Source organism: Haematobia irritans, chromosome 5 (genome assembly GCF_050003625.1).
Source record: "Haematobia irritans isolate KBUSLIRL chromosome 5, ASM5000362v1, whole genome shotgun sequence".
Classification (NCBI taxonomy): domain Eukaryota; kingdom Metazoa; phylum Arthropoda; class Insecta; order Diptera; family Muscidae; genus Haematobia; species Haematobia irritans.
This window is the reverse complement of record NC_134401.1, coordinates 157,261,280-157,274,952: the sequence shown is the minus strand read 5'-3', so window position 1 is coordinate 157,274,952 and position 13,673 is coordinate 157,261,280. Positions and strand designations below refer to the sequence as shown.

General features: G+C 24.7%; 1 protein-coding gene across 1 annotated transcript in view; it reads right to left on the bottom strand.

Annotated features, from left to right (window-relative positions):
* emp (epithelial membrane protein) overlaps window positions 1-13,408 on the bottom strand; it is a 94,328-nt gene extending 80,920 nt beyond the window's left edge. Inside the window, exon 1 of the mRNA XM_075308930.1 lies at window positions 12,843-13,408. The gene's annotated coding sequence lies outside the window, so the exon portion shown is untranslated. The remainder of the gene's footprint in view (window positions 1-12,842) is intronic.
* Window positions 13,409-13,673: the final 265 nt, after the last annotated feature.

The following is a 13,673-nucleotide window of genomic DNA, read 5'->3' as shown; positions in this document are numbered from 1 at the left end:
CATTAATGCATTATAAATTAGATTGTCTGTTATTAACAGTGTTGTATAAAATTATCATCTTTATAAAATAAAATTTGTCTCTCATTAATGCATTCCAAATTAGATTGTCTCTTATTAACAGTGTTGTATAAAATTATCACCTTTATGCTCTGAGTGCATCTACTTAATAATGATAACAATCGTCTCTCATTACTGCATTCTAAATTGGTATGTCTGTTATTAATAGTGTTGAATAAAATTATCATCTGTACGCTCTGAGCGTATCTACTCATTAATACATTAAATATAAATGACATAGTCTGTTATTAACAGTGTTTTATATAATTGTCATATTTATGTTCTGAGCGCATCTACTCACTGATAATAAAATTTGTCTCTCATTAATGCATTCTAAATTGAGATGTTTGTTATTAAAAGGTTTGTATAAAATTATCAGAATACTAACACAAAAATCAAAATTCGAAATGCGAAAACCATCATAGTGATAGTGTTTTAAGGGTAGCCATAATAATAACCAGCTTGTGGTGAGTTTAAAAGGCTTATACTCTTTGGAAACACTATGTTATTTACCATCTATCAGGGATGGCAAATGCTGTACTATAGTACTTTTTTCAATACATTTTCACCTTGGTCAGTACCGTAGTACCCCCGAGAATGATTTAGTACATTTTGTGTATACAGTTTTGAGCCGATATCAGACTTATGGTACAATAGTTTTGACTGCATTCCATTCTATAGAAATTTTTTTCAAAATTTTATTTCTATAGAAAATTTTGTCAAAATTTTATTTCTACAGAAAATTTTGTCACAATTTTATTTCAATAGAAAATTTTGACAAAAACTTATCTCTGTAGAAAAATTTATCAGAATTTTATTTCTATAGAATATTTTGTCAAAATTTTATTTCTATAGAATATTTTGTCAAAATTTTATTTCTATAGAAAATTTTGTCAACAGTTTATTTCTTTAGAAAATTTTGTCAAAATTTTATTTCTATAGAAAATTTTGCCACAATTTTATTTCTATAGAAAATTTTGTCAAAATTTTATTTCTATAAAAAATTTTATCAAAATTTTATTTCTATAGAAAATTTTGTCAACATTTTATTTCTATAGAAAATTTTTTCAAAATTTTATTTCTGTAGAAAAATTTTGTCAAAATTTGATTTCTATCAAAAATTTTGTCACAATTTTAATTCTATAGAAAATTTTGACAAATCTTATTTCTGTAGAAAAATTTATCAAAATTCTATTTCTATAGAAAATTTTGTCAAAATTGTATTTCTATAGAAAATTTTGTCAACATTTTATTTCTTTAGAAAATTTTGTCAAAATTTTATTTCTATAGAAAATTTTGTCAAAATGTTATATCTATAGAAGATTTTGTCAACATTTTATTTCTGTAGAAACATTTTGTCAAAATTGTATTTCTACAGAAAATTTTGTCACAATTTTAATTCTATAGAAAATTTTGACAAAAACTTATTTCTGTAGAAAAATTTATCAAAATTTTATTTCTATAGAATATTTTGTCAAAATTTTATTTCTATAGAAAATTTTGTCAAAATTGTATTTCTATAGAAAATTTTGTCAACATTTTATTTCTTTATAAAATTTTGTCAAAATTTTATTTCTATAGAAAATTTTGTCAAAATTTTATTTCTTTAGAAAATTTTGTCAACATTTTATTTCTATAGAAAATTTTGTCAACATTTTATTTCTATAGAAAATTTTGTCAAAATTTTATTTCTATAGAAAATTTTGTAAAAATTTTATTTCTATAGAACATTTTGTCAAAAAATTTATTTCTATAGAAAATTATGTCAAAATTTTATTTCTATAGCAAATTTTGTCAATTTTTTTATTTCTATAGAAAATTTTGTAAAAATTTTATTTTTATAGAAAATTTTGTCACAATTTTATTTCTTTAGAAATTTTTTTCAAAATTTTATTTCTATAGAAAATTTTGTCAAAATTTTATTTCTATAGAAAATTTTGTCAAAATTTTATTTCTGAAGAAAATTTTGTCAACATTTTATTTTATAGAAAATTGTATCAAAATTTTATTCTATAGAAAATTTTTTCACAATTTTATTTGTATACAAAATTTTGTCAAAATTTTAGTCTATAGAAAATTTTTTCAAAATTTTATTCTATAGAAAATTTTTTCAAAATTTTATTCTATAGAAAATTTTTTCAAAATTTTATTCTATAGAACTTTTTTTCAAAATTTTATTTCCATTCTTTTTGTTTTTTTATTGTTGGTTTTGTTCTTTAAGCATTGTTGATGTTTTTATTGCAGCTTAAAACCATACATTGACTAAACTACAAGTGTAGCTTAACCAACAGAGGAAAGGAATGTTTGTCAAAGTTATTTCAAAATTTTAGTTCTATAGAAAATTTTATCAAAATTTTATTTCTATAAATAATTTTATCAAAATTTTATTTCTATATTTCTGAAGAAAATTTTGTCAAAATTTTATTTCTATAGAAAATTTTATCAAAGTTTTATTCTATAGAAAATTTTGTCAAAATTTTATTCGATAGAAAATTTTGTCAAAATTTTATTCCATAGAAAAATTTGTCAAAATTTTATTTCTATAGAAAATTTTGTCAAAATTTTATTCGATAGAAAATTTTGTCAAAATTTTATTCGATAGAAAATTGTGTCAAAAATTTATTTTTATTTTTACTATGTTTGGAAAAATTCTATCTACTGGGGCAACCGCGACTACAATACTACGGTAGTCTTTGTACAATATTTAAAATTGAGGAGTTGACAAACAAAATTTAGTCTAAAGAAGTTCTTGGCAATAATCTTCCAATGATTTTTTTGTTGAAATTTAGTGAAAAGTACTTTTTTCGCTAAAAAAAGATACCGTTTTTGTACTTTCTTAAAAATTGTAGTTTCCATCCCTGCTTTCTATCAATCAAAATAGTGTTTAATCTGTAAACACAATCATAGCGACTATCGATAGGCGAATGCTGGTTTGGCCGTAGTTCCTATGGAAAGCCAAAAAAACGCGACGACCAGCAGTTTCTTGCCAAATTAAAATTTAATCAATTTCTAGGTGGTAAATGCCATACAGTTTGACCAATGGTTCTCACTTTTCATCAGATCACCACTAGATATTTTTGCAATTATTTTATTTTCAAATCATAAAAAAAATATGTTTTATTTATATTATTTTTCAATATTGAAATGACAATGACAAAATCTATCATCGTAACGGACTTTCTCTTTAATGATCATTTATCCTTAAATATATATGAAAAAATTACTTTTATTTTCATAGAATATCACCATATCACAATGGACTGAATAGTCTAAGTGAGCCTGAATCTTAATCGGGCTGCCACTTTAACTTTAACATAGAATATCACCATCTGTAGAGAGACCATTAACCTCGACATACTTCAATTGGCAGACGACCCTAACTAAACACAGCATTTAAATAACGGTTAATAATATTATATCAAAAATATTACTCATAAGACCACTTAAAATATTATAAAATATTTATATCATCGAACACTTAATGTCATAATAATGATATGCATGAATTGTTTTGAATCATTTAGTCAATACTGAAAGTCATCGAATTCAAGATCAGAAACGGTAAAAAATGGATAAAATTCAACAGCGTTAGAAATAACCTCTAGAGACTTTTAGAATTGTTTTATAAGTAGAGGAAATATTAAGGAAGTGGATGAATAGACGCTGTTTTTTGTAATTAAATAAAAAAAAAATGTTACAAACATTTTCTGACATATATCAATATTAATTTCCATTACAAAGAAATTTTATTTTTTAAATTTTTGTAATTAATTTTTAAAAAATGTTCTCTCACAGAAGAAAATATCACCATAATTTTTCCAATTGAAATTTTTATTGAAATAAAAAAAAAAATAATTAAATTAAAAATTTTGTTGATTCAAGAGATTTTTAATTATTAAAAAAAATATTATCTTTTTCAATTAAAATTTAATTGGCTCAATTAGTTTCGTGATTGAAGACAAAAAATAGAACTGTTTTATAAGTTAATAATGTTGGTCATCTTTAACCTAAATTTAAAATAATATAAAATCAAGATCACTTTCATCAAAATAGCCTACTCAACTGTTTCAGGGATGCCATCTGATTATTACATCATGCTATTTATCACCTGACCATCATATGAACAATATGATTGGGTTACCATTCCTTTAAGATTCCAGATTATATAATTTTTTTCAGTTTTTTTTTTTTTTTAACAAACCAAATCACTTTCATAACTGCTTTGGTACTAAATCAAATTGCCCCACCAAGCTTGCTCTCTAACTGGTACATAGCCCAAAACGAAATCTATTTCTCGCATATAAAAATTACATTGGAAAGTAAAGTAAATGAGGCGTTGCCAAACTAAGACCAAATTGTTATTCAAATTACACACTTCATTATTCACAAAAGTTGTTAAATTTTTGGCAGTATGTTGATTAAAGCAACACCTAAGCAATGAGCATAAATATGAGTTGAGATTCAGGAAACATTTCTTGTAACTTCGTTGATTTAAGAAATAATTTTTTTTTAAACTAATTTATATTAATTTGATTTTATTTTAAATTAATTAAATTTATTATATATTACTATTAGGGCAGGTGTCTTAATTTAAAATAATTTGTGATGATTTCGAAAAAAAAAATTATTTCTATAGAAAATTTTGTCAAAATTTTATTTCTATAGAAAATTTTGTCAAAATTTTATTTCTCGCTCAAATCGATAATTGGCAAAGGAAAAGAGAGATGTTTGTACAAAGTCTTTTTTCGGCAAAAGCCGACTATCATAAACCTTTTTTCGGAAGGTTCAAGTGTGGTTCACTTTGGGTTTAGTGAACTACCCGAATTTATTCTGATAATTATGTTAGTTGATAGTTTTGCTGCAAATAGAGGACGCTGAAGAGGAATGTGGTAATTCCGAAACGTGCATCCATCCAACCATCTTGCAGTCTATAGGGCTTTGCCCAAATAAATTTGACAAACATTGTTTTCCTCTGTTGGTTAAGCTACTCTTGTAGTTTAGTCAACGCAATGCTTTTTAAGCTGAGATCGAAACAACAAATACGAAATTTGTTTTCAAAATTTTATTTCTATAGCAAATCTTGTCAAAATTTCATTTCTATTGATAATTCTTTCAAAATTTTATTTTTCTATAGAAAATTTTGTGAACATTTTATTTCTGTAGAACATTTAGTCAAAATTTTATTTCTGTAGAAAATTTTGTCAACATTTTAATTCTATAGGAAATTTCGTCAAAATTTTATTTCTATAGGAAAGTTTGTCAAAATTTTTTTTCCACAGAAAATTTTGTCAAAATTTTATTTCTATAGACAATTTTGTCAAAATTTTATTTGTATAGAAAAGTTTGTCAACATTTTATTTCTCTTTAGAAAATGTTGTTAAAATTTTATTTCTTTTTAGGAAATTTTGTCAAAATTTAAATTCTATAGAAAACTTTGTCAAAATAATATAATATTTACTTATATGATTATATATTTTTATTTCTCTTCAGAAAATTTTGACAAAATTTTATTTCTATAGTAAATTTTGACAAAATTTAATTTCTATAGAAAAACTTGTCAAAATTGATTTCTCTATAGAAAATTTTATCAACATTTTATTTCTAATAAAATTTATCAAAATAATATAATATTTATTTATATTATTATATATTTCTATTTCTCTATAGAAAATTTTGTCAAAATTATATTTCTCTATAGAAAATTTTGTCCACATTTTATTTCTATAGAAGATTTTGTCAAGATTTTATTTCTATATGAAATTTTTCTAAAATTTGATTTCTATAGAAAAATTTTGTCCAAATTTTATTTCTATAGAAAATGTTGTCAAAAATTTTTTTTCTATAGAAAATTTTGTCCAAATATATATTTTTATTTCTCTATAGAAAATTTTGTCAAAATTAATTTCTCTACAGAAAATGTTGTCCAAATTTTATTTCTATAGAAGATTTTGTCAAAATTTTATTTCTATATGAAATATTTCTAAAATTTAAATTCTATAGAAAATTTTGTTTCAATTTTTTCTGTAGAAAATTTTGTCTAAATTTTTTTTCTGTAGAAAATTTTGTCTAAATTTTTTTCTATAGAAAATTTTGTCCAAATTTTATTTCTATAGAAAATTTTGTCCAAATTTTATTTCTCTTTACAAAATTTTATCCAAATTTTATTTCTATATGAAATATTTCTAAAATTTGATTTCTATAAAAAATTTTGTCCAAATTTTATTTCTCTAGAAAATTTTGTCCAAATTTTATTTCTATAGAAGACTTTTCCAAAATTTTATTTCTATAAAAATTTTGTCTCCATAAAACTTTTTTTCAAAATTTAATTTTTACAGAAAATTTTGTCAATTTTTTATTTCTATAGAAAATTTTGTCAAAATTTTATTTCTATAGAAAATTTTGTCCAAATTTTATTTCTATAGAAAATTTTGTCCAAATTTTATTTCTCTTTACAAAATTTTATCCAAATTTTATTTCTATATGAAATATTTCTAAAATTTGATTTCTATAAAAAATTTTGTCCAAATTTTATTTCTCTAGAAAATTTTGTCCAAATTTTATTTCTATAGAAGACTTTTTCAAAATTTTATTTCTATAAAAATTTTGTCTCCATAAAAATTTTTTTCAAAATTTAATTTTTACAGAAAATTTTGTCAATTTTTTATTTCTATAGAAAATTTTGTCAAAATTTTATTTCTATAGAAAATTTTGTCAAAATTTTATTTCTATAGAAAATTTTGTCAAAATTTTATTTCTATAGAAGGTTTTTCCAAAATGTTATTTCTTTAAAAATTTTGTCTCTATAGAAAAATTTTCCAACATTTTATTTTTATAGAAAATGTTGTAAATTTTTTATTTCTTTATAAAAATTTGTCAAAAATGTATTACTATATAAAATTTTTGCAAAATTTGATTTCTGTAGGAAATTTTGTAAAAATTTTATTTCTATAAAATGTTTGTCACAATTTTATTTCTATAAAAATTTTTGTCAAAACTTTATTTTTCTTTAGAAAATTTTGTCGCAATTTTATTTCTATAGAAAATTTTGTCAAAATTTTATTTCTATAGAGAATTGAAGTACCTCTTTGTTGGAGAGGTATGTTTCGCAAAATCTACCAAAACATCAAAAATTTTATCAATCTGCCAACTGTGGCAACCGTGATTTGGATTCCTCACATAATTATGAATCAGCAATAACTTTAGAACTGCACTATCGTTCTGGGAGAAAGAACTCGGAGGGGAAAAATTCGTGTAGCACTGTGTCATAGAAACGAAATCGCCCATTATGATTTAATTTGTGGATTTACCATTTTGCAATTTATTAACGAAAGTCACGACAATTTTTTTTAAACTTGTTTATTATGGGAATTCAAATGGCACGCCCTTTTTCTACTAGGCCTATTTGCTTCAACATTCACATGCCTCTGTCGTATTAACTCAAAATCAAATTTGGATTACATAAATTTGTTCAATGATCTCCTTCTGATTATTCAATCAAAACATAGGCGCATCAAAAATATATTTTATAAAAAAAATAAGGCCATTCTTCTTAACCTCTTTTTGAAGATTTTTGGTATGTAGACAATTCAATATCTTTTCATATTTTGATCATTTGTTGTGAATTACTAAATCATCGCCATGTGTCACACAGTAAATTTTACAACAACAAAAAAGAGAGTTAACAATCCAAACACACCTCTTTCTTTTAATATTTTTTGTTATGCGGCTTTCAGCTTTTATTTTTACACGGATTTCTTTTCGTTTCTTTCAATCTCTTTGATGATGGTGAGAGAGTGCTCGAAGAGTAGGGGACAAGTGTTGAAGAGTGATGTTGTATTTGTTTGTCTGTTAATAACAGTAGAAATACCTACTGAAGAAAGCGTTTTTTGTTGGTGGTAGGGTATTTAAACATGATAATCATGCGCGCAATGATTGTTCATTCAAGCAAAACAACAACACCAATAACACACATAAACAGCAACATTAAATGTGTGTAATTGTGAAAAAGAAAACAACCGTTAAATGTACCCTCGGTAAAGGAAAAGTTGTTGCTGCTTCAGCTATGAGTGTTCGTTTTTATTGAATACAAAACATAAACCACAACAACAGCAACAACAATAACTACCTATAATAGTAATAACAACTCTGGTAAAGTCATCAAAACTATTTTTACACTTCCATTTCTTTTACTAGGGTCTACATCTAGGCCCCAACATCTTTGTTGCAGCTAATGCAATTTCGTGTTGCCAACTTATCATAGGTAGCTATAATCATTGATCCAACAAAACCGAAAAACCCCTACATTTATGTTTCTATCTATACGAATATTGTTGTTGTTGTTTTTTCAAAATATTTTTCATTAGTAAACCACAACTCTTAGGCAAAGAGAGAGTGATAACTATTTTGAGGGGGCTTTTGCAATAACACAAACGCATATAAACAAATACCAGTCATAGAAAAATAAAAGCAAAAGGCCTATCAGTGGATACATGCATAGAGTTAACGCAAAGTGAGAGGAAGAGAGAGAGCGTGCAAATCATAGTCTCATACGTTTATCTATAATAGGGAGAGAGCTCCAAAATTATACTCAGGGAATGTTAACTGCAAAAAAATAGGCAATTGTCCAAGCCAGGCTTGGCTAGGCAAGGCAAAATAGGCATACAGCGCCGAATAACCGATAAACGGCGGATACATGGACACAACGCCTATATGTTTGTATACTTCTATGCATATGTGTTTATAGAGAATTATGTATGAATGTAAGTTTGCATTACTGTTTGATCACATTATACGCTTGAATACTTGCAGCACAATACAATACAAGGCAACTGAATATTTGTTTGTAGGTTGCTTGGTATGCTGATTGTGAAAAAAACACAATCCACGAAAATGCATGAAACAAATCTCAAGACCATAAAACCGATTCGCCAAAACTTTACTCGTTAATGGTTATTCATGCTTATGCTTATGAGGGGTTGTACGATAATTGCCAAATTAATTTCAATCTAAGCTCTATGCTACTTGGCAACCTACCCCATACGATGGTTATAATGATGTTCATAACAGCCACTGAGCTTAAAATATCGATGTGGCAAGCCTATAATCATTGACGCACCATTATAGAGAGAGAGATAAAAAACTATTAGAGCCAGAGAATGAAGCCGCCGCCGAATATGTTGACTCTTCTCGACTCAAACTTAGCCGCCAATTAATCAAAAATATTAATATAAATCAGAAAAATTTATTAATAATTGTTTTTTTTTTTTTTTTTTTTGTCAAAATGTTTGACTTTCCACCCAAAATCCGTCAGTATCAAGTTGCTATAATAATTTTGCAAAAATTTAGCTTTTGAATAAAATTTACAAGTGATTGTAAGATTGGTTGTATAACTAATCTCATTAACATTCGAATGACTTCAAATTGATTTTATATTGGATAATAGTCCCCCGCAGAATAGACAACTTTATATCGGCTTAGCCGTCTCTGCCGGAGGCAAAAAATTAACATAGTGTCAGCCGCCGACAAAAATGGATCGGTTTCATTCTCTGATTAGAGATTTTTACTTTTAGTACCCGATGCAACATTGATATGAGCTATCCAGAACATCGTTGAACCGGTGTTGTATCCAGAAAATCTTACCAGTGCAAATCGTGTAGGTGTTGCCAGATTGCATTTTGATAACTGACAGCACTAAAAGAAAACAAGCTATTATTGAACAGCTGATTGGATGTTGTCACATTAATACAAAGGGCTGGGAATTCAATTCTTTCATTAATGCTAGAAAAAATTCTAAAGGTTTTAAAGCTTCTCCAACTAGTTTCGCACATAGTCTGCTACCATTAAGTTTAACTATGACCAATAAATGCATGCCCTAGATGGCGTTTTGTGGAACTGACGCTCAAGAGTCTAACTTTGCGATAGCACTGATATGACATATCTAGCGACTGGTGTTTCTCCACTGTTCTCAACCACGGTTGCCACAGTTGGTAGAATGTTTTGGTAGATTTTGCAAAATATTTCTCTTTAACTAAGAGGTACTTCACACATTTTCTATAGAAATAAAGTTTTGATAACATTTTCTATAGAAATAAACTTTTTACAAAATTTTCTATAGAAATAAAATTTTGACAAAATTTTCTATAGAAATAAAATTTTGCCAAATTTTCTATAGAAATAAAATTTTGACAAAATTTTCTATAGAAATAAAATTTTGACAAAATTTTCTATAGAAAGAAATTTTTGACAAAATTTTCTATAGAAATAAAATTTTAACAAAATTTTCTACAGAAAGAAAATTATGACAAAATTTTCTACATAAGATTTTGACAACATTTTCTATAGAAAAAATTTTTGAAAAAATTTTCTAAAGAAATAAAATTTTAACAAAATTTCTATAGAAATAAAATTTTGAAAAAAGTTAACAACATTTTCTATATAAATAAAACCAACAACACCAATAACACACAAAAACAGCAAATTTTCTATAGAAATACAATTGTGACAATATTTTCCATATACATAAAATGTTAACAAAATTTTCTATAGAAATAAAATTTTGACAAAATTTTGGCAAAATTTTCTATAGAAATAAAATTTTAACAATCTTTTCTATAGAAAGAAAATTTTTATAATTTTTTTTTATAGAAATAAAATTTTAACAAAATTTTTTATTGAAATAAAATTTTGACAATATTTTCTATAAACATAAAATTTTAATAAAATTTTCTATAGAAATAAAATTTTGACAAAATTTTGGCAAAATTTTCCATAGAAATAAAATTTTAACAAAATATTCTATACAAATAAAATTTTGACAAAATTTTGGCAAAATTTTCTATAGAAAGAAAATTTTAATAAAATATTCTATAGAAATAAAATGTTGACAAAATTTTCTATAGAAATAAAATTTTGACAAAATTTTTTATGGAAATAAAATTTTGACAAAATTTTTTATAGAAATAAAATTTTGCTAAATTTTCTATAGAAATAAAATTTTTCCAAATTTTCTATAGAAATAAAATTTTAACAAAATATTCTATAGAAATAAAATTTTAACAAAATATTCTATAGAAATAAAATTTTAACAAAATTTTCTATAAAAAAATTTTGACATAATTTTCTATAGAACAAAATTTTCTACATAAGATTTTTACTAAATTTTCTATAGAAATAAATTTTTGATAAAATTTCGTATAGAAATAAAATTTTAACAAAATTTTCCATAGAAATAAAATTTGGACAAAATTTCTATAGAACAAAATTTTCTACAGAATTAAAATTTTAACAAAATTTTCTATATAAATAAAAACAACAACACCAATAACACACAAAAACAGCAAATTTTCTATAGAAATAAAATTGTGACAATATTTTCTATATACATAAAATTTTAACAAAATTTTCTATAGAAATAAAATTTTAACAAAATTTTCTATAGAAATAAAATTTTAACAAAATTTTCTATAGAAAGACAATTTTTATAAATTTTTTTATAGAAATAAAATTTTAACAAAATTTTCCATAGAAACAAAATTTGGACAAAATTTCTATAGAAATAAAATTGTGACAAAATTTCTATAGAAATAAAATTTGGACAAAATTTCTATAGAAATAAAATTTTCACAAAATTTTCTACAGAAATAAAATTTTCACAAAATTTTCGACAGAAATAAAATTTTGACAAAATTTTCTATAGATATAAAATCTTGATAAAATTTTCTATAGAAATAAAATTTTGATAAAATTTTCTATAGAAATAAAATTTTACAAAAATTTTCTATAGGAATAAGATTTTGACAAAATTTTCTATATAAATAAAATTTTGACAGAATTTTCTATAGAAATAAAATTTTGACAAGATTTTCTATAGAAATAAAATTTTAAGCTGAAATCAAAAAACAACAACAATGCTTAAAGAACAAAACCAACAATAACAAAACAAAACGAATGAAATAAAATTTTGACAAAATTGTCTATAGAAATAAAATTTTAACAAAATTTTCTATAGAAATACAATTTTGACAAAATTTTCTAAAAGTGGTTGATATTATTATTCACTGTCTGACCGTTTTTAAATTTTATTATTATTTTTTTTCACTGCATTTTTAGTGAAAGAAAGTTAGAATTTATGAAAAATCTAAATAAAGAATATCTAAAAAAAATTTCAAACATTCATGAAAATAATTCTTTAAATATTTTCGATTTAACTCAATTCACATTTTTATTTTTACCCCATCATATATCCATATTTATGATTAGTGTTTTCTAAGGAATTTAGAATTCCTAATTTCCCCTTCATTTGCCCTCATTTAACATCCGAGCCTCGTAAGACTCTTTATCTAAATAAACATAGACGATAAAGGAGATATGTGTCATAGTATTTGTGAGCATATATGGCATGGTAGCAGGAGGTGTTGCAAAAACCCCATTGCACCGATGAAGGGGAGTCGGTAATCGTTAGAGAGGAAATCGGGTGTCTTTTGCAAGATCTAAACAATTTTTTTCACAATTACATGATGGAAATAGAGGAAAATTATTGCTAGTATTTTCGTAGTTGTTGTTTTCTTTTTCAAGCAATTACATGAGATTGATACCAACTAAGACTTATAGATGGCCGAGATGAATAGATAGATAGATGGAGATGGAGTTGGGTTAGCTGACGCTGTCATGTATGAAATTTAGTCTAGATTCACATTAAAAAATAGATATGAAGGAGCATGCATGCTTATACATAGAGAAAAGAGATAAAAATAAACATAATAACGAAAAACTATTCGTATCATTACTTTGTTTTTTCCAAAGACTTGTGTGTCGTTGAAGTTTGGCGGAGATATCCGATAGTAGTGATGGAAAATTTCCACTTGGAAAGGGCTTGCACAAGATGCTGGATTATTTATTCCGTTATGATTATGGTTTATTTTTCAATCACTTTTTCTTAAACCACCTAGAGAAGGTGTCACCACAAACCCGTACAAACGAACACAACACTTAGGTCTGGTTTTTTTTTTGGTGTAAATTTCTTTTATTATTATATTCTGTTTTAACTTCTTCTTCGATTTATTGTTGTTACTATTTGCTCTATGATTTTTATTAGGTTTCCGAAGAAATTTTGAAATTTGAATTATGATTCGAAAATCTTGAGTTAAAAAAAAACACTTGTTCGATTTCTTTCTTATTTTTTGGGTTGTTGGTGTTTTATTTTTTTTTTTTTTGGTTTTGTTACACGTGCGTGTGTATGTGTTTCGTCTTCTTCTTTAGTTTACGATTTCATTTGTGTGTTGTTTTTTTTCTGTTTCTTAATTTGTGACTAAGAGTTAAGTTATTTACTCTATGAGTGTCTATGAAAAACTGAAGACAAGAAATTTTTGTTTTCAGAGCCAAGTATTGAACGTACAGAAGGCGGCAGCAAAAGCTACGACGTTTTCAAATAACGATTGATCGAACGAACAACGAACACCTCTCCGGTAAACACTGCTATCGATGATCTAAATATTAGTATGTGTGTGTCTGTGAGTGTGCGCACATTAAAGCTTAGCTCAAACTTACTTAACAGGTAGCTCTGAGCCAAGTTTATTCAACACAAGCAACCTTCGCCAGATGAATTACAGCCAATACAA